Genomic DNA, 27,849 nt, shown 5'->3' with positions numbered 1-27,849 from the left:
ACCTCTACTTCTAATTTCATCATCAATCATTGATAATTCTATATTTTTTATTGTAAGCAGTTGATAAAATTATAGGTAGGGCCAATCTTAAAGATTAAGAAAACCTGCTTCTATATCAATGAGTTGAAACTCAAAGTGCCTTTTCTCATAAAAGACACATATATTCTTCAAAATATAACACATGTAATATATATTACATATATGATGTATACATTGGTTTTAAATATATAGGTGTATAAATATAATGTGTATATTGGTATATGTGTGTGCATATACATATGAATACCTTAATAGTTAATTAAATAATTATTTTACAGTATACTTTAAGTGTTAGAAATGAGTTACTTCTGACATATTATAAAAACTAGTATCAGTTGAAATAGTTCACCTTTTTAGTTCCAATGCAGTCTGGATAGTATTGAGCATTTTACTAGGTTTCAAATGTAAATATTCAACTATTGATTGGAAATCGGCAGCTAAATGCCCTAAGAAACCTCAAAACATTTCTTCTAGATTTTCTAGTTTATTTGCGTAGAGGTGTTTGTAGTATTCTCTGATGGTAGTTTGTATTTCTGTGGGATCGGTGGTGATACCCCCTTTATCATTTTTTATTGCGTCTATTTGATTCTTCTCTCTTTTCTTCTTTATTAGTCTTGCTAGCAGACTATCAATTTTGTTGATCCTTTCAAAAAACCAGCTCCTGGATTCAATAATTTTTTGAAGGGTTTTTTTTGTCTCTATTTCCTTCAGTTCTGCTCTGATTTTAGTTATTTCTTGCCTTCTGCTAGCTTTTGAATGTGTTTGCTCTTGCTTTTCTAGTTCTTTTAATTGTGATGGCAGGGTGTCAATTTTGGATCTTTTCTGCTTTCTCTTGTGGGCATTTAGTGCTATAAATTTCCCTCTACACATTGCTTTGAATGTGTCCCAGAGATTCTGGTATGTTGTGTCTTTGTTCTCGTTGGTTTCAAAGAACATCTTTATTTCTGCCTTCATATATCGTTATGTACCCAGTAGTCATTCAGGAGCAGGTTGTTCAGTTTCCATGTAGTTGAGCGGTTTTGAGTGAGTTTCTTAATCCTGAGTTCTAGTTTGATTGCACTGTGGTCTGAGAGACAGTTTGTTAGAATTTCTGATCTTTTACATTTGCTGAGGAGAGCTTTACTTCCAACTATGTGATCAATTTTGGAATAGGTGTGGTGTGGTGCTGACAAAAATGTATATTCTGTTGATTTGGGGTGGAGAGTTCTGTAGATGTCTATTAGGTCCACTTGGTGCAGAGCTGAGTTCAATTCCTGGGTATCCTTGTTAACTTTCTGTCTCATTGATCTGTCTAATGTTGACAGTGGGGTGTTAAAGTCTCCCATTATTATTGTGTGGGAGTCTAAGTCTCTTTGTAGGTCACTCAGGACTTGCTTCATGAATCTGGGTGCTCCTGTATTGGGTGCATATATATTTAGGATAGTTAGCTCTTCTTGTTGAATTGATCCCTTTACCATTATGTAATGGCCTTCTTTGTCTCTTTTGATCTTTGTTGGTTTAAAGTCTGTTTTATCAGAGACTAGGCTTGCAACCCCTGCCTTTTTTTCTTTTCCATTTGCTTGGTAGATCTTCCTCCATCCTTTTATTTTGAGCCTATGTGTGTCTCTGCAGGTGAGATGGGTTTCCTGAATACAGTACACTGATGGGTCTTGACCTTTTATCCAATTTGCCAGTCTGTGTCTTTTAATTGGAGCATTTAGTCCATTTACATTTAAAGTTAATATTGTTATGTGTGAATCTGATCCTGTCATTATGATGTTAGCTGGTTATTTTGCTTGTTAGTTGATGCAGTTTCTTCCTAGCCTCAATGGTCTTTACAATTTGGCATGATTTTGCAGCGGCTGGTACCGGTTGTTCCTTTCCATGTTTAGCGCTTCCTTCAGGAGCTCTTTTAGGGCAGGCCTGGTGGTGACAAAATCTCTCAGCATTTGCTTGTCTGTAAAGTATTTTGTTTCTCCTTCACTTATGAAGCTTAGTTTGGCTGGATATGAAATTCTGGGTTGAAAATTCTTTTCTTTAAGAATGTTGAATATTGGCCCCCACTCTCTTCTGGCTTGTAAAGTTTCTGCTGAGAGATCCGCTGTTAGTCTGATGGTCTTCCCTTTGTGGGTAACCCGACCTTTCTCCCTGGCTGCCCTTAACATTTTTTGCTTCATTTCAACTTTGGTGAATCTGACAATTATGTGTCTTGGAGTTGCGCTTCTCGAGGAGTATCTTTGTGGCGTTCTCTGTATTTCCTGAATCTGAATGTTGGCCTGCCTTGCTAGATTGGGGAAGTTCTCCTGGATAATATCCTGCAGAGTGTTTTCCAACTTGGTTCCATTCTCCCCATCACTTTCAGGTACACCAATCAGATGTAGATTTGGCCCGCATCGCCAAGTCAATCCTAAGTCAAAAGAACAAGGCTGGAGGCATCATGCTACCTGACTTCAAACTATACTACAAAGCTACAGTAACCAAAACAGCATGGTACTGGTACCAAAACAGAGATATAGATCAATGGAACAGAACAGAGCCCTCAGAAATAACGCCGCATATCTACAACTATCTGATCTTTGACAAACCTGACAAATACAAGCAATGGGGAAAGGATTCCCTATTTAATAAATGGTGCTGGGAAAACTGGCTAGCCATATGTAGAAAGCTGAAACTGGATCCCTTCTTTACACCTTATACAAAAATTAATTCAAGATGGATTAAAGACTTAAACATTAGACCTAAAACCATAAAAACCCTAGAAGAAAACCTAGGCATTACCATTCAGGACATAGGCATGGGCAAGGACTTCATGTCTAAAACACCAAAGCAATGGCAACAAAAGCCAAAATTGACAAATGGGGTCTAATTAAACTAAAGAGCTTCTGCACAGCAAAAGAAACTACCATCAGAGTGAACAGGCAACCTACAAAATGGGAGAAAATTTTTGCAACCTACTCATCTGACAAAGGGCTAATATCCAGAATCTACAATGAACTCAAACAAATTTACAAGAAAAAACCAAACAACCCCATCAAAAAGTGGGCGAAGGACATGAACAGACACTTCTCAAAAGAAGACATTTATGCAGCCAAAAAACACATGAAAAAATGCTCACCATCATTGGCCATCAGAGAAATGCAAATCAAAACCACAATGAGATACCATCTCACACCAGTTAGAATGGCAATCATTAAAAAGTCAGGAAACAACAGGTGCTGGAGAGGATGTGGAGAAATAGGAACACTTTTACACTGTTGGTGGGACTGTAAACTAGTTCAACCATTGTGGAAGTCAGTGTGGCGATTCCTCAGGGATCTAGAACTAGAAATACCATTTGACCCAGCCATCCCATTACTGGGTATATACCCAAAGGACTATAAATCATGCTGCTATAAAGACACATGCACACGTATGTTTATTGCGGCACTATTCACAAGAGCAAAGACTTGGAACCAACCCAAATGTCCAACAATGATAGATTGGATTAAGAAAATGTGGCACATATACACCATGGAATACTATGCAGCCATAAAAAAGGATGAGTTCATGTCCTTTGTAGGGACATGGGTGAAATTGGAAATCATCATTCTCAGTAAACTATTGCAAGAACAAAAAACCAAACAGCGCATATTCTCACTCATAGTTGGGAATTGAACAATGAGAACACATGGACACAGGAAGTGGAACATCACACTCTGGGGACTATTGTGTGGTGGGGGGAGGGGGGAGGGATAGCTTCAGGAGATATACCTAATGCTAAATGACGAGGTAATGGGTGCAGCACACCAGCATGGCACATGTATACATATGTAACTAACCTGCACATTGTGCACATGTACCCTAAAACTTAAAGTATAATAATAATAAAATAAAAAAAAAGAAACCTCAAATCAAGCATGTCTGGAACGAATCGCATCATGTCCAGCCCTCAAGGCGTTCTCTGTCCACTAATGATGTTAGCATCCTACCAGCCATCCAAGCTTGAAAACTGATTCTTCTTTAGGTCTCGCTCCCTCAAGTTTCTATCCATGAACACAGACTGTAAATTCTGTCTCCGAAATGATTTGTAAGGTTATAACCAGTCGTACCTGACAACACACTGCTTCCTGCCACCAGCAGGGGCTTCTGGGTCTTTGTGCTTTCTCCTGCCCAGAAAGCCTCCCTCCCATTTTCTACTTGTTAGAATCATCCTACAGGCTCAGCTCCACTGTTATTTTTATAAAACCTTCCCCAACTTCATTGACTAAAATTAATTGTCCCCACCCCAGTGCTTCTAAAAATCCATCTACAAAGAAATAAAATAAAATAAATAGACAATAATAGAGTTCAATGAAGTAGGTGCTGTGTAAGTGCCTTCAGGGTAAGAGTTAGGCCATTTTAACTTCTGAAACCATTGCTCCTGGCAGAGCCCAGCATTTTCAATTAATATACATTGCTTGTGGAATTAGTAGCTTCTGCTCCTTCAAGCGCTGGATGGTTATGAAGAGGTATTACCTAAGACTCTAGAGACAAGCTCCCTTGGGTTTTAGTCCTAGATCCATGACTTATTAGTTATGTAACTTTCAGTAATTACTTAAACCTCTCTGAGATATTACTTTCTTCATTTACAAAAAAGGCATGATAGTAGTACCTTCCTCACAGGGTAAACAAGAATTAAAACAGATAATGCACGTAGAACATTCTGGTCATTAGTTTGAACTCTTAATACTATAATTCCCTCAAGTGGGAGAGCCACGAAAACACCAGAATAAATGGCCGTCAGGGGAAGCAGAGAACCAAGGAATGATGAGCTGTAGGTCCCAAGGCATCCTATTGAGAACACATCTCAGTCCCAAGTGAGACAGAACATACCCTCACGACTTTTGGTCATGACTTCTATCACTTAGTAATGTCTCACTCTTTCCCTCTTATTAAGCTTTTTCCTAACAGTCAGAGTACCTTGCAATGTTTTTATGTCCCAGGGGTTGAAGAGTAATTCATCTGCATTTCAGAGATCCTATGCTGTATTGGGCATCTGGATCTCCCACCCACTTCCTGCCTTTCCTCTCACCCTTGTCTGTCCTTTTCTTTGCTCTGGCACAAGGTGAGAAGCTGGAACACAATCAGGGTAGAAACGGTGGTTCTGATGAGTACACACTAAAAAAGGAAAAGCAATACTAATAATAAACCCTAAATGGTGGCTCCAAGGGAGAAAAAAAACCAGTTTTCTTTAGGTGGCTATTGAGCCTTTCAAGCTGGGAAAGCTACTGCCAGATGGCCAGTCATATTTAAGAATGCTGTCAGGCATACCCAAGCCCAGGAATACCTATGCAAGTATTTTTCAAACTATGTTTCGTGTACTGTACTTTCTGTGATTACTCAGTAGGGGTTTTAATGATTAAATAAGTTTAGGAAACAAAATATGCTATACCACATTCATCCTGCGCCACCCATTGGAGACCCACAGGGCACATAAGTATATTAGAAGTTTTATTAAGTTCTACAGTAAATAAACAAATTTAATTTTGTTTAATCCTGTGTTTCCAGAAATTATTTGAACATGAGAATTTATGCAATTACATTTATTCTTAGAATACAAATTAGTTGCTTGGTGAACATGCAAAATACAGTTGAAAAGTTGGCCTCTACTAATGATTAGTCAACAGTTTTCATGCATTTGAAATTAACCTATGGCTAAACCCTTTTTTTTTTTTTTTTCTTTTGGTGGGGAGGGCCGGAGTCTTGCTCTGCCGCCCAGGCTGGAGTGCAGTGGCAGTATCTCGGCTCACAGCAAGCTCCACTTCCCAGGTTCACATGCCATTCTCCTGCCTCAGCCTCCCAAGTAGCTGGGACTACAGGCATCTGCCACCACGCCCAGCTAATTTTTTTGTATTTTTAGTAGAGACAGGGTTTCACCGTATTAGCCAGGATGGTCTCAATCTCTTGGCCTCCTAAAGTTCGGGGATTACAGGTGTGAGCCACTGCGGCCAGCCGGCTAAACTCTTGTAGAATGTTATTTCCAATAGTCCAAGGCGATAATGCCATTTAAAATTATAAGCATCGTTCCTGAGACTCCTTGGATATATGAAAATGCTAGTAGGGTCTGCTATTATATTTTTGTATTCTCCAATGTTTAATATCTTACTGGGGAGTGGGATGTGGGTTGGCAAACTATATCCCAAAGGTAAAATTCAGTCTAATGTCTGTTTTTATAAATAAAGGTTTATTAGAACACATTCATGTTTATTCATTTCTTTATTGCTCATGGCTGCTTTTGCAATATCACAACAGAGCTAAGTAATCCTTACAAAGATCATGGGGTCTGCAAAGCCTAAAATTTTTCTGTTTGGTACTTTGTAGAAGCAGCTTGCTCACCCTGATTTCCAGGGTTACTTTCTATTTAACATCAGATGACAACTTTCTAAAAGTAATCTTAGAGGAGATGTTATCCATAATAATTCAATCTGGAAAGTGTCTAACTAATAACCTTATCTAATGCCCAGACAGAATTTTACAACTGTCATAGATATAAAACTAAAACATCAAAACCCGATATTTCTGTATGAGCTGCAAAAGTCATGTTATAAAGAAAGTTTCAGTGTTTTGACATGTAACTAAGATTTGCATGTATATGTCTTAACTAAGAGTTGTATGCATAAGTCTTAGTATGTTTGTACTATTATAACAAAATACCTGAGACTGGGCAATTCAAAAAATAGAAACTTATTTCTCACTTTTCTGGAGGCTGGGAAGTCCAAGATCAAGGTACTGGTAGGTCTGGTGTCTGATAAAGATCGTTCTCTGCTTCCAAGATGGCAGCTTAAAAGTTATTTTCTCCAGAGGGGACAAATGCTGTATCCTCACATGGCAGAAAAGACAAAAGGGTGAACTCACCCCCACCCCAACACCTTTTATAAAGACCTAATGACCGTGTAAGAGGCCTTGTCTCTTAATATTGTTGCACTGAGGATTAGGTTTCAACAAGATTTTGGAGGAGACACAAACATAGCAGAAGTACATAGCACTTCCTGCTTCTGGGAAAAATTACTATAAAATTCTGATTTGATTTCAAAGATTTACAAGGTTGTCTTTTTTAAAAAGTCTAGAGAATTCCAGTAGCCCATTGCATGGGTAAAATTTTAATCCTGTTAATTTATTAATGCACTTAAATTTAGCCTCTTCCAAACACTAATGAAAAATCTTTATTTGAGTTATAATTAATTGGACGGTTCTTGAAACATGCAATTTAGCTTAATCAAAAGTGAAAAATCTCATCTTTTCTCAATAAAGATAGAACTTCAATGTAATTGCCAAAAATATGGAACATTCTACATGCAAATTTAATAAAATAATCTAATGCTTACAGTTACTTTTTTATTAAACTACAGAATTTGGTGAGGCCTATATGGGTACTTTGACAGATGTCTTATGTTGGCATTTCAAATTATCATAATGTACTATAAATCAAAATGATTTTTCAAAACTTTATAACTTGACCACAAACGTTTTGTAAATATTGAAATAATAGCCATGATTTAAAATTCTGATGAAAACATATACTGAATATATTATTTCTATAATCAATAATAGTAGTCTAATACCATGTTCTTATCCCAAATGATAAAGGAGATTTTCTATAAGCAGGGCTTCAAGACGGCTGTCTAGAGGCATCTAGTATTCACCTCTCTACAAAGAAGAGTCAAAACAGTGAGTAGATAATCACACTTTGAATAGATCGCCTAGAGAGAAGATAGGGATTCAAGAGAGAAATGACAGAAAACACCTAAGGCAAGGAATGAGAGGTAAGTGAGGCAGCCTGCTCAGCCAAACTTTGTTGGGTGCCTAGAGAGCTTCCCATTGCAGGAAAAGGGTAAATGAAAGACCCAAGAAGTCCACATTCCCACTGTGAACTCCTGCAATCCTAGCCATGGGAGACCCCCTGACCTTCATGGACCCTGATACTAACATAAAGATCTGCCTGGAGATTGTGCACCAGCATTGTTACAGAGAGAGCTCATGCTGAGTCCCACAAAACTCTGAGTCCCAAGCACCTACAGCTACAGCATAGCACCAGTTTGAGGCCTTAACCCTCATCAGACTACTACATACTGCCAGGATCTCAATAGCCCCTGCATCTTTATATCTCTGAAGTCCTACTGATATTCCCTGCCAGCAGCCAGGCACCATTTCTAGATGCTGCTGCCAGGGCAACAACATGAACCATTGGCAGCAACCCCCACTATCCCCAGAGAATCTTAGCCTCTGTGCTTTTACAAGCGTACTAAGGAAAGGCTACCTGCTTGCAGCCACTAACTGGGGCCAAAGCATATGGTACCCAGCCACCTGCCTAAGGCTGCTCCCAGCGAAAGGAACCCCACTTTCCCCAGCAACTGCTGCTCCAACCTGAGCATTCTGACAGGGACCTGAAGATCACTCCACCCCTGTCTGCCACAGCCAGCACCTGCATGCACCACTGGGAAGCCAGAGGACAGGCCCACCAAGCCCAGCTCCACAGGACCCAAGCATGCTATCTGGGAGCCTGGGAATTACCTGGCACAACCCACCACCAGTGACACCTGAGCACTCCTCCTGGTGGCTTAACAGCAGGCCTACCTCACATTCCACTACCACCAGAGCAGGCACCCACCTGCACACACCACCTGTGGGCCTGGAGACTGGCCTTGCTAGCCCATTGCAGCCACCACTAACACTGGTGTAGACCACTTGGGAGATAGGGTTGTTCTGCCACTGCACTGCCATTGCCTGTACCATGCCCATGTCCCAGAAGCCCAAAAACCTGTCCACCTACCAGGCCCACTGCTGCTATTCCTAGCATTTGAGCAAGTTATGTGGAGGCCCAAATATAAGCCTGTCTGGACTTTCCAACTTCAGTGCCAGCATATGCATATGCTTCCCTGGGGCAAAGAACAGGCACCACTTCCACCATTAGGGTCCAAGGGTTGGCCTACTTGACATCCCTGTCACCAGCAAATTTTCACCACAGACTCCACTAACAACCAACATAGGCCACTGAGCAAATCACAGACACTACTGATTCTGTTTACAGTGAAATAAATCATATGAAAACTATACTATGCACCCAGGATCAAAGTCAAAGTGCCCAACACAATTGACACCATAGATACAACTTTAGGAAAATGTCCTCCCCTATTAAAGAGAATTCAAAAAATTAGAAGAAGTGACTGTTACACTACAGGCACAGATATCAATGTAAGGACACAAGAAACATGAAAAAGCAAGAGAACATGACACCTCCAAGAAATGCAATAATTCTTCCACAAGAGATTCCAATGAAAAAAAAATATGAAATTTTTGAAAAAGAATCCAAAATAATGACATTAAAGAAACTCAGTGAGCTATAAGACAAATGAGATAAACAATACAAGAAAATCAGAAAAACAATTGAATGAGAAATTTACCAGAGGTGGATAACAAAAAAAAAAAAAAAAAAAAAAAAAAAAAAAAAAAAAAACACAGAAATTTTCAAACTGAAGAATTCAGTCAATGAAATGAAAAATACATCTGAAATCTTCAACAACAGACTCAATCAATCAGACAAAAGAATTTCAGAATGTTAAGATAGGTCTTCCAAAATAACCCAGTTAGATGAAAATAAAGAAAAATGAATGACTAAAGCCTACATGATATATGGGACACCACAGAGTGAATATTGGGTGTTTTAGCAAATGAAAAGTAAACAAAAGGGATAGAAAACCTATTTAACAAAGTAATAGATGAAAACTTCCCAAGTCTAAGAAAAGATTTAGATATCCAGATAGAGGAAGCTTACAGATGCCAAATAGATATAATTAAAAAGATCTTCACCATGGCTCATTATAGTCACAGTCTCAAATGTCAAACAAAAAAAAAAAAGAGAATTCTACAAAAAGCAAGAGAACAGCATATAGCTACTTATAAGGGAATCTCCATTAGACTAATAGCATATTCCTCAATAGAAACCTTACAGGGCAAGAAAGAATGGGACAATATATTCAAAATGCTGAAAGAAAAAAAAAAAAAACTATCAGTCAAGAATTTTATGCCCAGCAAAGTTACCCTTCATAAATGAAGGATTAAAAAAGTCTTTCCTAGACAAGCAAAACTGAGGAAATTCATCACAATTAGATCAGCTGTACCAGAAATGCTTAAGAGAGTCCTACACCTAGAAGTGAAAAAATGGCATGTACAATTTGTGTATTGTGTAGCGAATACACAAATGAGAAAGATAAAGAACTCAAATGTTATCACTATAAAAACCCAACAAACTGCAATGATAAAAAATAAGAGGGAAAAGAACAAAGACGAAACAAAACTACCAGAAATCAGTTAATAAAATGAAAGGAATAAATACATAAATAATATAAATAATAATCAAATATAAATAATAATCATGAGTATAAATAAATTAAAATTTACACTTAAAAGACATAAGCTGGCTGAATGGATGAAAGAACATGACTCAATTATATGCTGCCTGTAAGAAATTCATGTTACCTGTAAAGATACATATACACTTCAAGTAAAGGAATGGAAAAAGATATTATATGCAAACAGAAAGCAAAAATGAGTAGCTATCTTCACATAAGGTAACACAGATTTTAAATTAAAACCAGTAAGAAGAAAGAAAAATAGTCATATACAATGGCAAAGGATAAATTCAGCAAGAAGATATAATAATTGTAAACATGTATACACTCAACACCAGAGGACCAAGATTTATAAAGCGAACATTAGATCTACAGGAAGAGACAGACTGCAATACAATAATAGCTGGATATGTCAACACCCACTCTCAGTATTAGAGAGATCTTCTGGACCGAAAACTAACAAAGAAACATTGCATATAAACTGAACTTTAGAAACAAATAGACCTAACAGACATACAGAACATTTCATCCAACACCTATAGAATGCACATTCTTCTCATCAGCACATGGAATGTTCTCCAGGATAGACCATATGTTAGAACACTAAACAAATATCAACAAATTTTTAAAAAATCAAGATCATATCTGGTATCTTCCCATATCACAGTGGAATAAAAGTAATAATCATGGCTGGGCACAGTGGATCATGCCTGTAATCGCAGCACTTTGGGAGGTCGAAGTGGGTGGATCACCTGAGGTCAGCAGGTCGAAATCAGCCTGGCCAACATGGTAAAACCCCGTCTCTACTAAAAATACAAAAATTAGCCTGGCGTGGTGGCTGAGGCAAGGGAATCCCTTGAACCCAGGAGATGGAGGTTGCAGTGAGCTGAGATGTATTTATAGACAACTGATTTTCCATAAAAATACCAGTAACATACATTGGGGAAAGGACACCCTTTTCATTAAATATTAGTGGGAAAACTGGACATCCATATGCAGAAAAAATTAATCTAGACCCCTATCTCTCACCATATATAAAAATCAATCAGAGATGGATTAAAGACTTAGACATAAAACCAAAAACTATGAAACCACTATGAGAAAAGATAGGGAAAACACTTCAGGACATTGGTCCAGGCAAAGATTTTATGAGTAACACCTCAAAAGCACAAGCAAAAAGAAAAAAAATAAACAAACAGAACCGCATTATTATACTAAAAAGCTTCTACACAGATAACAATCAACAGAGTGAAGAGACAACCTGCAGAATGGTAAAAAATATTTGCAAACTATTTATTCAACAGGATGCTATAATAATATCCAGTATATACAAGGAACTCAAACAACTCAAGAGAAAAAACAAAAATGAAAACAAATAGTCACATTAAAAAGCATGCAAAGGACATGAGGACACATGTATTAAAAGAAGTCATATAAATGGCTTACCAGGTATATGAAAAAATACTCAACATTAAGAATCATTGAGAAAATGCAAAAGTACAGTATCATCCTCCTCCAATTAGAATGGCTATTATTAAAAAGAAAAAACAATAGATGCTTGTAAAAACACAAAGAAAAGGGATCTCTTCTAGACAGTTGGTGGAAATGTAATTTAAAAGCAACTATGGAAAACGATATGGAGATTTCTCAAAAAACTAAAAATATAAACACAATATAACCCAGCACTCTCACTACTGGGTATTTATCCAAAGGAAAGAAATCAGTATACAAAAATGATCTTGGCACTCCCATGTTTATTGCAGCATTATTCACAATAGCAAAGATATGGAATCAACCTAGATATTTATTAACAGATTATCAATAAGGAAAATGTAAATATACACAATACATATATGTTATTCAGCCATAAATAAAGTCATTTGAAGCAACATCTATGGAACTGGAGGTCCTTATGTGAAGTGAAATAAGCCAAGCACAAAAACACAAATACTGAATGTTCTTACTCATATGTGGGATCTAAAATAGCGTATCTCATGGAAGTAGAGTTGATTGGTCATTACCAGAGGCTGAGAAGGGTCTGGAGATGTGGGGGATAAAGAGAGGTTGGTTAGTGGATACAAAAAGCAGTTTAAGAGAATAAATAAGTTCCAATGTTTAATAAGAGAGTAGAATGACTATAGTTAACAACCTATTGTATAGTTCAAAAAAAGCTAGAAGAGAGAATTTGAAAGTTTCCGAACACATAGAAATGATAAATACTCGAGGCAATGGATACCCTAAATACCCTGACTTGATTATTACACATTCTATGCATGTAACAAAATGTGTTATATGTATCCCATAAATAAATACAAACATTATATATCAGTTTTCAAAGGGTGTTAAGTACCTTAAAATTGAAAAGTCAAAAGACTCCCCAAATTGAATGTATATCTAAGTACATATGAACAAAGACTCCAATATGACTGTTAGCAATATACATGGAAAGTAAATTACATCAATCAAGCACATCGAGGTCACTGGCCTGTCTGAAAAGAGTTTCTTTCTTTCTGAAGTTTAAGTACAAGAATACCCAGTCCTAGAGAAACTTACACTTGGACAGATTTACAAAAAGCTAAGAGAAGAAGTGAATAGAAATGGGATATAAATCCATTTAAAATGATTTATAAACATTACGATAATGGCTATCATTGATCAAGGATTAGTATATGCCACAGATTGTGGTATGTGGCTTTTGTGTATTATTTTCTTACATAAGATAGAAACTATTTTCATCATTTGTGATAAGGATATTGGGATTCTGAGAGTTTAATCTTGCTGAGGATTCAAACAAATAAATGACTAAGAATTTTAAGGGACGACTACTGGATTCCATGCCTAGGCCCTTGTAACTGTGCTCTAACAGCATAATTGAGAAGCTCACTGATTCAGGCAAATGAAAATATAGACCTAGAAAGCATAATTTGCTCTTTTAAAATCTTGACTGCCACCTGATGTGTCTGTGTTATGATCCAGAGGTTTAAACTAAAAGAGAGCTAACAAGAAAATAAAGAAACACTTCTTGTGAGACATCTGGCATTCCCATACTTCTTAGTCAAGTTCAGTTGACTATGTGGTCTCCATATTGGGACGCTGGGGATAGAAAGTGCCACTGGTAAAGCTAGAAAAAAAATAGAGAAAAGGGAGACCAAAGGGAGTGGACTTTGACAAGTAAAAGCTGAAACCATTCAATCTGTTTCCTCCAGGTCTAATGACTTAAATGTGAATAGGAATGAGTAGAAAAGAATCCAGGGAAACAGCTGATTAATGGCACATTAAGTAAATTTCTGGAAAAACTATAGTAACCAAACATCAGAAAATTGAGGAGCAATTTGAAAGCAGTGTTTACATAGAGGAATTATAAATGGTATGGTCAAACATATGTACAAATACATTGAACATACACTTCAGTAGGATGAATTTTAGTAATGAATGAAAACAATTTGCTGAAAGTGAAAAGCATAAGATTGTAAAGTCTTGGCCAAAGGGATTAGGTAGCCTTCTTTTAAACAAATTCTACAGTTGTTTCTCTAATAAATTTATTATGACTAACGTGGCACATCTAAGAGGAAAATGCAGTTTCATTTCCTTTATCCCCTCCTCACCCACTTTCAGGAGGTCCTATACTCACCCTTCTACTTTTAAGAAAGTGGTTTTCAAAGTGTGATTTGTAGAATGCCTGAGGAGTACTTGAGACAATTTCAGAAAGCCTACAGGTCAAAACTATTTTCATAATCATAAAGCAGATGTCTTTGCTTTTTAAAAACCTCTCAGACATTTGTAGTGAGGGTGCAAAAGCAAGGACAGTAAACTGCTGGTACTTAAAAGCAATTGAAGAGTGGCACAGAACTGTACTAGTAGTCATTGTATTCTTAACCACTGCACTCCCAATCACACATCTTTATAATATTCAACATGACTAATTTTGAAGTCAGCATAAAATAATTCTGCTACGTACTAAGGTTTGAGAGTTCTCTTGATATGAAGGACTTGTGTGATTGAGTTGCAAGCAGTACTAGCTGATAATGGAACATCATTTTCACTTAAAATAATGTTTTCCTTGGGAGGCCGAGGCGGGCGGATCATGAGGTCAGGAGATAGAGACCATCCTGGCTAACACGGTGAAACGCTGTCTCTACTAAAAATACAAAAAATTAGCCAGGTGTGGTGGCGGGTGCCTGTAGTGGGAGGCTGAGGCAGGAGAATGGCGTGAACCCGGAAGACAGAGCCTGCAGTGAGCTGAGATCGCGCCACTGCACTCCAGCCTGGGCAACAGAGCAAGACTCTTTGTCTCAAGCAAGCAAACAAACAAACAAACAAATAATAATATTAATAATAATAATGTTTTGCAGACAAGCTATGGTTATAAAGACTTGCTTATTTAGTGGATAATTTTTCCTGAATGAATGGAGACTGTTACTCAAAAAAAAAAAAAAATAATTAATAGTATTTGTTTGCAATGATAAAATTGAAGCTCTCAAAAGAAAATTAGAAATTTGGAAGACTTGTGTCTGCAACCATAAGCTTAGGAGTTTCACAGTACATAAAAACTTTTAAAATAATATCTGTGGTGATATTAATGAGTATGATTTTTGATACTATGTATTAACATACCAGCATAACTCAATGGACAAATATTTTCCAATGACCAATATACGATGTCAGAAAATAATGCATAAAGATTAATTCAAAATGCCTAAGATCTCAATGTATTTTAAAGTAACAGAATATAAAAAGTACACTGTTATGATTTTAGATTCCACACTGCAACTAGCCTTTCAAAACCAATCATTTGTCAAGTTTTGGTGTAGTACCAAAGAGTATCTAAAACTACCTAAATGGTCTACTATAATACTTCTCCTTTTTCCACCTACATATCTGGGTAAGGCTGAAAGTTGTTCATATCCTTTACTAAAACAACCCATTGTAAAAGACTGATGCAAGAACAGACATAAGAATTCAGCTCTTTTCTGTGAAGTCAGATATCAAAGACGTTTGCAAAAGTGTAAAACAATCAATGCCACTTAATTTTTTTTGTTTTGAAATATATAGTTATTTTTCATAAAGGTACAATTTAGTTTTAACTATTTTAAATACACTAATACATACTTTTTCTACTTTTCAGTTTAAGTTTTGATTATAGTAAATATAGATGGATAGAAGCTATATAAGTAAAAGTTCTTTTAGGCCCTCAATAATTTTTAAAAGTGTATAGGATCCTGAAATCAGAAAGTGAGAATCACTATTTTAAGGGCACTTTCTTAAAAGGCTTTTTAGATGAAACTTTCCTAATTTCTTTTCTATTTCAATTGAAATAATTTAATGAGCTTTCCACAAATCTCATATTCTGGCATTAAGGCAAGCAGTTAATATTACGAGCAGCTACCATGTAACATAAACACAGCACTGCAATATGAACAGGAGGAAGATGACTAACCAAAGGCCTTAAACTCCAACACCTGCAGATTGTAGGCCTGTGACATAAATGGGTAAAATAATTTCCATCTAAGAACTAAGCCCTTTCCACTTTCTTAAAACCCACCACACTATTTTTCACATTATCATTTTTGATAGAGACTTGAATTCCAAGAATAATATTTTCATCTTGAAGCAACCGTAAGAAAACAACAGAACAAGTTTCATTATAAATGGTCACCCGCAGTACTGCCTTTTGGCTTTTGCCCTCAGCACAGAAGAACATTTTCTGACCCTCGTCCAGTGACACCTTTCCCCACAGTGAAGAAGGTGCAGAGTCTAGGGGACATGCCACTGGGAGCCTGCACCTAAACCCCATTTCACAAGCCCTGGACCCCAAAGTTCTCCCCAAAATGGGTTTGAATTGCTTCGATGACTTGTGTGAGCCTCTTTTCTAGATTTATCCTCTTGAGGCTGGGGACTGCACCCTCTTCCCATGTGATGACCCCTAGACCTGAGGAGTAGGCATGGGGTCCTTGACGGCAGTGGACAGAATTTATACAAGTAGATTGGGGTTTCTGGGACAGAGTAGGAACAAACAAGCAGAAGTGCAAACCACAGTGTGAAGACGGGCTCTTCCTATGGCACCACATGCCACCCCAGAACTTTGAGAATCACAAATTTGAATTTAGCTTTCTGGGTAGTTATGAAGGTGTATTTGTCAAGGTAGAAGGATAAAACATATTTTATATAACAGTTTGTTGGCTTGTTTTATAACTTAATAATTTAAACATATGAAATGTGGATGTGTATTTGAATTCCCTCTCCAAATCACAAATATTAAGGGATGAGCCTGGCTTTTGATGTTTGGCTTAGAAATGGGAAGAGCTGGCCAGGTGCAGTGGCTTACGCCTATAATTGCAGCACTTTGGGGGGCCGAGGCTGGTGGATCACCTGAGGTCAGGAGTTCAAGACCAGCCTGGACAACACAGCAAAACCCTGCCTCTATTAAAAATATAAAACATTAGCCAGGCGTGGTGGCAAGTGCCTGTAATCCCAGCTACTTGGGAGGCTAGACAGGAGAATCACTTGAACCTGGGAGGCAGAGGTTGCAGTGAGCTGAGATTGTGCCATTGCACTCCAGCCTGAGTGATGAAGTGAGACTCTGTCTCAAAAAAGAAAAAAAAAAAAAAGTAAAGAAAAATAAAGAAATAGGAAGGGCTGGTGGAAGAGGGAGGGAAGACAGTCATTATACTGGTATATTCTGTCTAAAGACTATAGACATTCTCAGATTCAGCTGAAGCGTGCCAGACATTCTGATTTTTAAAGGAATATTGGGAATCCAAATTTTAATGCAGAAAATTCTAATTTTAAAATCTTAACAACTAATTTTAAAAATTGACAGCTGGTAGCAAACACTGACTGGTCCAAATAATGTATTCTGTAGCTGAGAGCTGGCCAGAGGCCCACTAGCTTACAATGGTTTGGGCTTGAAGAAAATTTGCAACATCATGGAGTTTCCAGGGCTCTTCTTTCAGCATCCTTACTAGCATCGTGATTAATAATAATGGCTACCTATCATTACATGCCAGGTGTTACATTAAGATTTTTGAACATGCTATTTCAACAGCATTCATACTTCCCAATGTTTTTTGTTTGTTTGTTTGTTTTCATCCATGGGAAAGCTGAGGAGCTCAACCACCCATTTCCACTTGTCCAGTCTCTTTTATAATAATTTGTAACAAGAAATCTGTTTATCCTTTTGCTCAGCAAGTACAGTAAGGACAAAGTATAAGGTCATGGATTAGAACATTTACCTGGTCTGTGAAGAGATTAAACCTTGGTGAAAATTGTTGTAATTAAGTGAGTTAATCTGCTTGCCATATTGATTCTAAGTCTGTAATTCAATAATAGGTTCTGGGAAAGTGAAACTTGAACCTTCTAAGCAATATGGGCATTGGGCATAAAACTCTTCTGCTTCTATGCCAATAAAGTGTCATCTCTCAGTTACAACTTCTTTTATAGCTTTTCCATAACTCCTTCAAATGGTCTTCTAGATGGGCTATAAAGTAGTTAATCAGAGTAAATTAAAATTTGTACTTAGTACTAAAATGTAAATTAATTGTATGTTTTCCCCCAAATCTAACCATTTGAAATATCTGGTATGGATATTTTAGTGCTTCATTCACTCTAATGGTGATAATTTTAGCAAGTTATTAAAACCACTTCTCACTTCCCCATCATAGTAGTCCAAAAGATGCAGCTAATGTTTCAGCATTGAAGCAACTCTTACAAAGTCATTAGAGAAACAACCGGTGCTCTTTGGTTCATCATAAAGTAAAATAGAGCAGAACGTTATCATCTGTCCACTGCCCACCAGACAATGAAACCACTGTCCTTACTGTGAAAAAAGTTTAAAGTTTTCAAGAATCAAGGGTATTAAAAATTAATCTTTTCACTGCCAAGTTTTATACTTTTGCATATCAATTTCCCCCAGCTGTGATAGTTTCTTTTATAACATCGCTGGAGAGGAGGGATGCAAAGTGATTGTATTTAAGCACAGCAATACTTATTTGATGATTAAGGCCAACAGAATTATGGGAATTTTGTGACATGTAAATGATATAAATTATATAAAAACTAAAAATGCTCATTTCTTTTAATTAAGAAATAAGTCAGGAAAGATTTTTCCGATGTTCTGAATAATGTGCATTACAAATGACTGATAATAATTCATGCAAAGAGGATCGCATATTGAATTCAGAATGTTCATATTTCACTTTTACATTACAAAACTATTTCTATTCAGTTTTCTTTCTCTTAGTACTTCGCTATCTCTATTTAGCGTTATGCAGCTAACTTGACTAATTTTTCTCGCCAGAATTATTCAGTATTCTATTCAATTACCTTTCTGGTTTGATCTCTTAGACATGGGAGACTTAAATATTAATCCCTGTAATCCCAAGGGTGAGGAGCCAGAATCTAGACAGATCCAGATAGGTCTACATTCAAACCACTAAATGTTCTATTTTCATAAATTATTTTCCCCGGACTTTATTGAACTTGCCATTTGTTTCAGTTTCATACAGACATGGCCTAATCAACTACATAAAAACCAACATTTTAAAAGTTGACAAATACACAGAATTAGCAATTCAGTCGTCAACAAAAAGGTCCAATCTCTTTTGACCACACCAATACATTAAAAGGACTGAATCAAACTTTTCCCCTTTCACTCTCTTTCACAGGGCTTGATGCTACCTGTCTGGTTTCTAGCTCTGACTGATGTAGAGGGTAATGTAAACACCCTAAAGAATCCATAGGGAAGTTCATATAAGGCCAAAAACGGAATCTGAAAATAAAGTATCTAAATATACATGCTAACTATTCTCCAGTGACTCAATTTACTCAGAGAAAATAATGTAATATTTTCACTATGTCAGAAGTTCTACCCACCACCCCCACCCCCCACCCCTCCACACACACAAATCTATTTGCCTCTGAAGCTTTTATTTTTTCTTTTCTTTTTTGTTTGGAGGCACACAGACTTTCACTCATGTGGTTCCAAGTGCTCAGCCCTTGGAGACTCATGATGGCGATAGAAGATATGACACATGCCTTCTAGCATCTTCAAGTTTAGAGGACAAACCAGGAGAGACACATGCAAAACAGTAGAACAATGGCAAATAACTAGATGGGTATGTACATACTAAACCAAGCTTTAAGTGTTTGATGTCTCATTGCCTTGCACTTGCTAAGATTCTACCCTCACCTCTTCTGAATGTATCATCCCTCTGGGGCTTTTTAAACTTTTTATAGCAACTGTATATCTAAATCTAAATATATAAATCTCCTTAAGTGACAATTTTCACTGGGATTTCTTTTCATAAGTACAGGCTCTTATTTCACTTTCCTGCAAAATAATATGCAGCTCTACTTCTCCCTGCCAGCTGCTATTGTTACAAGCATTACTAAATGGTGTTCCAACTTCAATAGTCTACAGAAGGTTTAACTTGGATCAAAACATTCTGGAGAAATCTATAGAAAATATTAGGCTTAGTTTTCTTCATTAGCATTCTTATGAGCACTCATTAATATGTGCATAATTTTACTATGCCTTTAAATCATTCGTAAATAACCCAAAGAGGCTTACATAGTTACAGAGTTCAGAGAAAACAGAAGGAGAAACATGTGTTGTATGCATGTATTGCTTGTCTGATTTGGGGTTTCCTTATTTATCATTTGAGTGAGGCATGAAGGTTGTTTACAGAAAATAGCTTGCAAGATAGAATCATCCCTTTGCCAAAAATGTAAGTGTCAAGGAAGAGCCCTGGTCAATGCAACTTGTATCCTCATAGAGAAAGTATTAGGCCATTTTTCCCATTGCAAATGAGACTTTCTGATATGTGACTTAAAACATTACTTAATTTTCCCATCTCAACATTTTATTTAAAATTAATTATACTTTTGTCAAATTAGGTATCAAAAAGAGAGTAACATTAAGTGTATATAGGGGACATTCTTATTTACTCCTCAACAAGCATTCCACCCTAGGTGATCAGCCTACGAAAAAACCTTCCAACTAGTTAATACACATTAGCATCTCAAAGTGTAATTTGCAGACCAGCAGCTTTGCCCTCATCTGGCAGCTGTTAGAATTGCAGGCTATCTCCTTTCCCCAGACCTACTCAATCACAATGTGCACTGAAACAACATCTGTCAGATGATTCACGTACATATTAAAGTCTGTGAAGTCCTGCCCTCCCACACCAGTATATAACAAATGTATTCCAGGTGTGACTGAGACATTGCTGTCACCACCCCACAAAGCCTAGGGTCTCAGATCGTTCACTGCTGCCTTAAGCAGTTCTGAACATGTATCCCAGTTCATCAGACAAATATTATATAGATTTCTATATGTGCCAAGAAGTTTAAGAAATAAAAGGTTGGAAACCACTTGTCTGAGCAAATCAAGCTCTCCCCAGGACTTCTTCCAATGAGTAGTTCACGAATGGACATACATGCAGCTTCAGTCAGTGAGGCATGAGGGAAAGGCTTCTGGGGGAGCTGGGTAGGCATTGGGAGAATTTTGTTGTACCTAAGATTCCAAGAACAGCAACACTCTCTTATTCTTTTGGTCACTGCTGCTTCAGGAGGCTACTCTGCAAACTGCTGGGCCATTTTGCTAACAACCAGAGGATGAAGCCAACACTGAAGATGACAAAGCAGACAGAGATGAAAAGAAGCTCTGTCTTTATGACATTGCTGAGCCACAGAGCCAACCTGCCCTGGAGTCTCCATAACCTCTGGACTTCTTGCTATATGAAGTAATGCATTTCCTTACTCTTCAAGCCCATTTTGGCTTAAGGTTTCTTTTAGTTGCAAATCATCCTAATAAAGAGGAGAAAGGGCAATTTTGCTGATTGCGTGCAAACTGGTTTCATGTATATTTGAAAAAGGTAAAGCAGCTCAGATGCCAAAGCATCTAGAGTAGGTGTGTCCAATCTTTTGGCTTCCCTGAGCCACACTGGAAGAAGAATTGTCTTGGGCCACACATAAAACACAGTAACACTAATGATAGCTGATGAGCTAAGAAAAAAAAATCATAAAAAAAATCATCTCATAATGTTTTAAGAAAGTTTACATATTTGTGTTGGGCCACATTTAAAGCCGTCCTGGGCCACAGGCAGGCCACGGGTTGGACAAGCTTGATCCAGAGCATTATTATCAATACTTCACACTTTATGACCTCCCACTCAAAACTGGAATGCCAGTGCTCAATGGAAACTCATTGAGCAGTAGAGTAAAATAAGTGTGTGATGAATAAATGAAAGAACGAATGAATAATAGCACAAGTACACTGAGTTAAAGTCTTCCAAAATATTTACCATTACCTTGAATTCCATTTTATTGTTACCACTTCTTTTTTTAAAAGCTACTGGGGCTTATGAACAAATTACTGTTTTGCTACAAAATTCTCATCCATATTATAAACTTATATCATTTTACCCACCTGCATAATACTTGCAATGCTTTTAATTATATAGCATGAGGATACACATATAATATTTAATGACTAATGCAAAGGAAAATATATTTACCACCATATCGTGCCACTCCAAACCATGGGGCCATGAAATACCTTATATTTTATTTTTCCACATATTCAGAGGAATATACACAGCCATCAGGTAAGGTCTTTCCCCACCTAAGCAATAGAAAGTTGTTGGAAGCTTCAGGTTCAGTTAAACCATCTTCCAAAAGAGATTACTTGCTCATGGTAAATGCCACTTGACATTAGTGGTTCAGAGAGTCATTGTCAGAAGGCAATATTAGAGGATGAAGCCAGAGTGCTACTGGCTTGTTTGCCTCTAAGAACAATGAACATGTAGTACACACCCATGTTATTGATGTGTCTTATTGCACTTGCATTCATTTGGCTGGAAGATGTATTCAAAGTAGGAAAGAATAACGATGGACCAAGTGTCAGGACCCCTGTTCTAGTCAGTAATTAGGTGTCATATCACCGCTCTGAGTCCCAGTTACCTCAATGACAGAATGAAGGGGTTGCCTTAGACAGCAGTTCTCAGTCCTATCTGCCCATTAGAATCACCTGGAGATTTATAAACATATAGACAGTTGGATCACATTACTAGATATTCTGATTTAATTGGTCCAGGAAGAGGAGCAGGGGTCATAAATCTCATGTAAATCTAATGTGCAGCCACGTTTGGCAACTAGTAGATTAGATATTTTTAGGTTTCTTCCCAACTTGAACTGTCTTTTATTCTAGTATTCAATTGTCCTGGAATGTCTTAGTTATGTTCAGCCAGGTACTTTTTTTTTTTTTCATGCATGGGGAATGCCATTAAAGGGGCTCACATCCCAGTCCCACCCTACTCTGCCTCCTGCTTACTCCTAGTTTCAGACAAACAAAACTATACTTGGTGGCAGTGGTAGAAAAAAAGATTAATATATGGCAGAGCACATAAAGGAGAAAAAAAGGCTCCTTGTAGGATTGTTCTGAAGCCTTTGCATGTCCTTATTTCTCTCTCCTAAATTGGAACATGCTTTGGGCTCTACACCCAGATTTGCTCTTTGCAATAATCTTGATTCAACGTCCACAAAGGATAAGGAATCAGTCTCAGGAGAGACCACATAAGATTGCAGAGAGAGATGATTATACACCTATTTTACTCCAAACACAAGCGACTAAACATACATATCTAATCGACCACTGGGCTATCATAAAGCATATTTTTATTGGAAATAAAACTTACTTCTGGTTTCAACATGGATAGCATAGACCACACACTATCTTCAGTAAAATAAATAAATAAATAATTTTTTAAACAGTCAATTGAGCAGCTCTTCAATATGGAGATAATACTAATAGCAACTTTTCACTGTGCTCTGGCCAAATTCCAACTACTGGAATCTGTATTTCTATGCCTAAGGGTTTCTTCCAGAACAGAAGACTGCTTATGCTTAGTACAAAGTGCAAAGACTTAACATTCCCTCCACCAGGGACTCTCAGAAATTTCCTTATGAATATTCCAGCTCCCTGGCCCTTCAGGTGAGATAAATCTGAGGCAAGTGTTCTGCACAGCCTCCCAGAGTTACCCACAAGCTTAAACTTCAGTGGCCACTATGGTACCTGGCTTAATAATGTGTCTCTCTTGGCTTCTTCTTCTCTTTGTAACACTTCCTACTCACTTTCCTAATGGTGTTGTCTGTACTTAATAATAAAAATCTTACTCCTGAATTCTGCACTCTTTCTGGAAGAACCCAACCTAAGATAACACTGTTAGCAGTTTTCAAGTCACTTGTGGGAACTGAGTAGTATATGTTTTGAGGGTTTTGGGGAGGGATAAACATTAAAACCAAAAAGTAAATGAGGAAATCATATTGTAATGTAATGTGAGAGACCCAACCAGATGCCCCTCTATCAATTATGATGGACCTAAAGGTTAAAAAAACAGTTATCTACAAGTTAGAGATTCAGGGTCCGCCTGGCATGACAAATATCTATATTCCTATGGGCTAAACCTCCTAACCATAGGAGCCATCAACCCTGATTTACAACCCAGACCTACAACTCTGATTACACAGAGGACCAGCCTTACAAACATCCTTTTCTGATAAGCTATTGCAGACTTTAAGCCAGTTTTAGTCAGCTTATAGAGGCTGTGCAGAAGCTGCCTTTGTGTCTTACAGATAACTTTTCAACATAAAGTGCAAAATTCCACCTCATTTTAATGCTAAAGCCCTCCCAAGTGAAGATGAGATATTTGTTACATATATGTGTATCCATTGTTTATGCACTCACCTCACCTCATATATATGTACAGCATTTCCCCTAAACCTGCTAAATATGGATGATACTGGCTCTGTGAGGCAAAAACCCAATATGTCCTTCTCCTCTTCAAAGAGAGAACATCTTTTGTCCACACTGGAGACTTTTACTTCCAGGCTTGATAACCAATATTGCCAATAAAGCTCTTGTAGCTATTATTTGGCCATCCTGGTGGTCTTTGGGATGATAGTAGAGAAAGAAAAGCCACAGAAAGGTAAATGGGGGGAGTGATGGCAGGTAGGGGCAGCATGTTATATTAAACAGGTTGTCAGGTAGGAAAGAGTAAAAAGTTGAGTTTGTTTCAGACTCCCAGAAAAAGAGAAGAAAAAAAAAGCAGTTGAGTCTGAACAAGATTTTAAAATATGGTATAAAAATACATGCATGGAAGTGTGAAATGTCCCTTTAAATTAGCAAAATATAAAATTTTGGACCAATTATAAGTTCAATACAGTTGTATCTCCTTGCTCTGAATACAGAGAAAAGCAACCACAATTTCTGTCTTTGTGTTGTAGTTGCCCCCTGGCTTACGCTACATGGTCCTTGCTGTCTCCAGATTTGTGAGCTGTCTTTATTTACATGACAATCGAACATGATTTTAAATCCAATGTAGAAGGAATGTGATGAACAGTTCCCAGAAAAAGGAAATAGAGCAAGCTCAAATACTGTACTGTGCCCCCTTCCCCATGGGGGATACATTCCAAGACTCCCAGTGGATGCCTGAAACTGTGAATAGTGCCAAACCCTGTATTACTATGCATGGACTTGTTTTCCTTCACAATTTCACAGATAGATTTACCTCTTACCGTAGATCTTAGCAACCTCAGCATACAATTTTTTTCTTTCCTTATTAAGTTGAGAATTTGTACCTATTCACTTAAAGGAAGCACTTCATGGCTTCTCTTTGGCATACGTGAATTGTGAGCTTCACTACTCTTGTGCTTCTGAGCCATTTTTAAGTAAAATAAGGGTTACTTGAACACAGGCACTGCAATACCACAACAGCCAATCTTGTCAACCTAAAAGGAAGAAGCTGAGGCTAAATTAATATAGAGAGTTTATTTGGGCCAATGTTGAGGACTGCAGCCTGGAACACACTTCCAGGTTGCCTTGCAGAGTGCTTTGGAGAACAAAGGAGAGGCTCAAGTTTTGTTTGTTTGTTTTATTTTGTTTTAAAAGGATGAATCAGGAGAGGGAGCAATTACAAAAGTTGTTCGTCATGAATTCGTATTGGCTTATAGAAATAGCATTGGTTAGTGATTGGCTATGCATTGGTGAACTATAGCATGCACAGCATTTGACGGCTACTTGGTCTCAGTTAGTCTAGAGCCCACACAGCAAGTGTCTTCAAAAGATAATTATTTAGCTCAAGAGGGAGTGAGTGAATGCTGTTACATTTTCAATGCCCCTGTGAGCTTCTATAACTTGAAGAAGCTCACATTTCTCAGATATAGAGTTGTTTATTTTTCTTCCTCAATCTGATAACCAAAAGGACTACTAAGTGACTAACTGGTAAACAGAGTATACAGCATGGAGACACTGGACAAAGGGATGTTTCATGTCCCAAGCAGGACACAGAGATGAGGCATGAGATTTCATCACCCTATTCAGGATGCTGCACAATTTAAAACTTATGGATTGTTTATTTCTGGATTTTTTCTTTTAACATTGAATGCAGGTAATTGAATCCATGGAAAGCAAAACTGCAGACAAAGGCAGATTACTATGTATAATTTCATTAAAGAATCTCTGATGACTTGCAAAGTAAGTTGAAAGACAAGTTTAATTAACAGACACCATATTTGATACCCATCAGTTGATTTATATGATCAACCTGAGGACATGAAACTTTCATACTCTTTATGAGACAGCCTGGATGAGGGCTGATGAGGAGATAGAAACACAAAAGTGGCTCCTTCCTTCTGACTCCTCAGCAGTTTACCTGAGCATGGTTATTTGAGCATGTCTCTGGCTCAGAAAAGTGTTATTGGGGAGGGGTCATAAAACGTTTTTAAAACTATACCATGTAGTTTGTATGTTATCTCAAAGGCAACAAGAAGCTTTGAAAATGTTTAAGGCATATCAGACTTATGAGGCAGAAAATTAAGGTTTCTGTATGAAGAATAGATTGAAGAGGAGGGGAGGAGGGAAGGAGATAAGAGACAGAGGAAACGTAATGGTTATGATGGTTATTTTGGAGTGCAGTGAGCAGAGTCCAGTGGGAAGGTAGTGCTCATGTACTTTTGCCATTTGGGACAAGATATATGACTCAGGACTAGGCAGCAGTTACTGATATGCTGTGATGAGAAGTGTTGAGATAAACATTTATTGCACCCACATGGCTTTTATTTTTCAGGGTGTCAGGTCATATGTTAAGTCATTATCTAAAATTATCTACTATCTGTATTTACGAAGACCTGTGATAGTTTACAAGTTAAGATGAAATGCCAATTGCTTACTGAAATTGAATATCTACATATCCTATGATCTAGCAATTCTACTCTTAGGCATGTACTGAATAGAAATGCATACATATGTGTCTATTATTAAAAGACTTATACAAGAATGGTCATAGTGTTATTTGTAATAGCCCCAGACTGGAAATAACCGAAATGCCCATCAACAATAAAATGAAAAAATGTGGTATATACAATAACATAATGAAGTATATACAATGAAATAAGGCACTGAAAGTCAACAAAATATTGCTACATGTAACATCATGAATAGTAATATTAAGTAGAAAAAGGTAGGCGTGAAAGAGTACATAATGCAAAATTCCACTTACGTAAAGTTGTTTTCCTCAGTGATAAAACTAATCTATTATGTTAAAAATCTGAATAGTAGTTATATTTGGTGAGAGGAAGGGGGCCGTGAAGGATTTAGGAAACAGAGGGGTCATCTGATATATTGATGATATGTTACTTCTTGACCTGGGTAGTGAGAGAGAATGTTTACTTTGTGAAAAATCATAGAGTTGTGTACCTAATGATTTGTGTGCCTTTCTGTCTGCACTCCTTCTTATAAATATACAAAAAGGGCCAAAGAATTACACATTCATGGGGAGTTATTTAAAAGTTATATTACTTTTTGTCATTAGGGAAAAAAATGCTATGCCAAATAAGGTGTTTAGGAATAAAATAAAACAGACTGCTTCCATACAGGAAGCAGTGACAACAGCTTTTACTATTCATCTGAGCTGAATCATTACAATGAAAATATTTGAATCCAAATGCTCCAGGAGATAAATGCAAAAAGAGGAGCAATCTGCATAATTTATTTCTAAAAGGCAATATAATATAAATACAAGTAAACTGATGTGGAAACAGATATTATATGTTAGAGACCAAGGAAAAATGTTCATACTTAACATCTATCAAGTACTTACCGTGTATCAAGCAACAAGATAAGAAGTTTATATTCACTTTAGCTTATTTAATAATCATAATAAGCTTATGAGATAGTTGTCACAATTATACTCATTGACCAGATTAAGAAATGGAGACTCAGAAAAGTTCAATTTGGAAAGAGAACTGAGTGAGTCTTAACCACTTAATATACCAGTGGGTGACACTGGACAAGCTATTACATCCTCTAAACCTTAGTTTCCTCTTCTGTAAAATGGAAGGGTCCTCACAGATTTGCTTTGGGTATGGTATCATGCAGACAAGGAGTGATTACTTTCATTGTTTGAAT

At 37.2% G+C, this 27,849-nt stretch overlaps 1 protein-coding gene and 1 long non-coding RNA gene across 3 annotated transcripts in view; one reads left to right on the top strand and one right to left on the bottom strand.

Moving 5' to 3' along the window:
- LOC129143306 (uncharacterized) overlaps positions 1-9,297 on the top strand; it is a 28,267-nt gene extending 18,970 nt beyond the window's left edge. The window contains exon 3 of the long non-coding RNA XR_008546594.1: positions 7,642-9,297. This is a non-coding gene — a long non-coding RNA (uncharacterized LOC129143306). The remainder of the gene's footprint in view (positions 1-7,641) is intronic.
- Positions 1-27,849, bottom strand: part of THSD7B (thrombospondin type 1 domain containing 7B) — a 908,985-nt gene that overhangs the window by 190,584 nt on the left and 690,552 nt on the right. The window lies entirely within an intron of this gene.

This window comes from Pan troglodytes, chromosome 13 (genome assembly GCF_028858775.2).
Source record: "Pan troglodytes isolate AG18354 chromosome 13, NHGRI_mPanTro3-v2.0_pri, whole genome shotgun sequence".
Taxonomy (NCBI): Eukaryota; Metazoa; Chordata; class Mammalia; order Primates; family Hominidae; genus Pan; species Pan troglodytes.
This window is presented reverse-complemented; position numbering and strand designations above follow the sequence as displayed.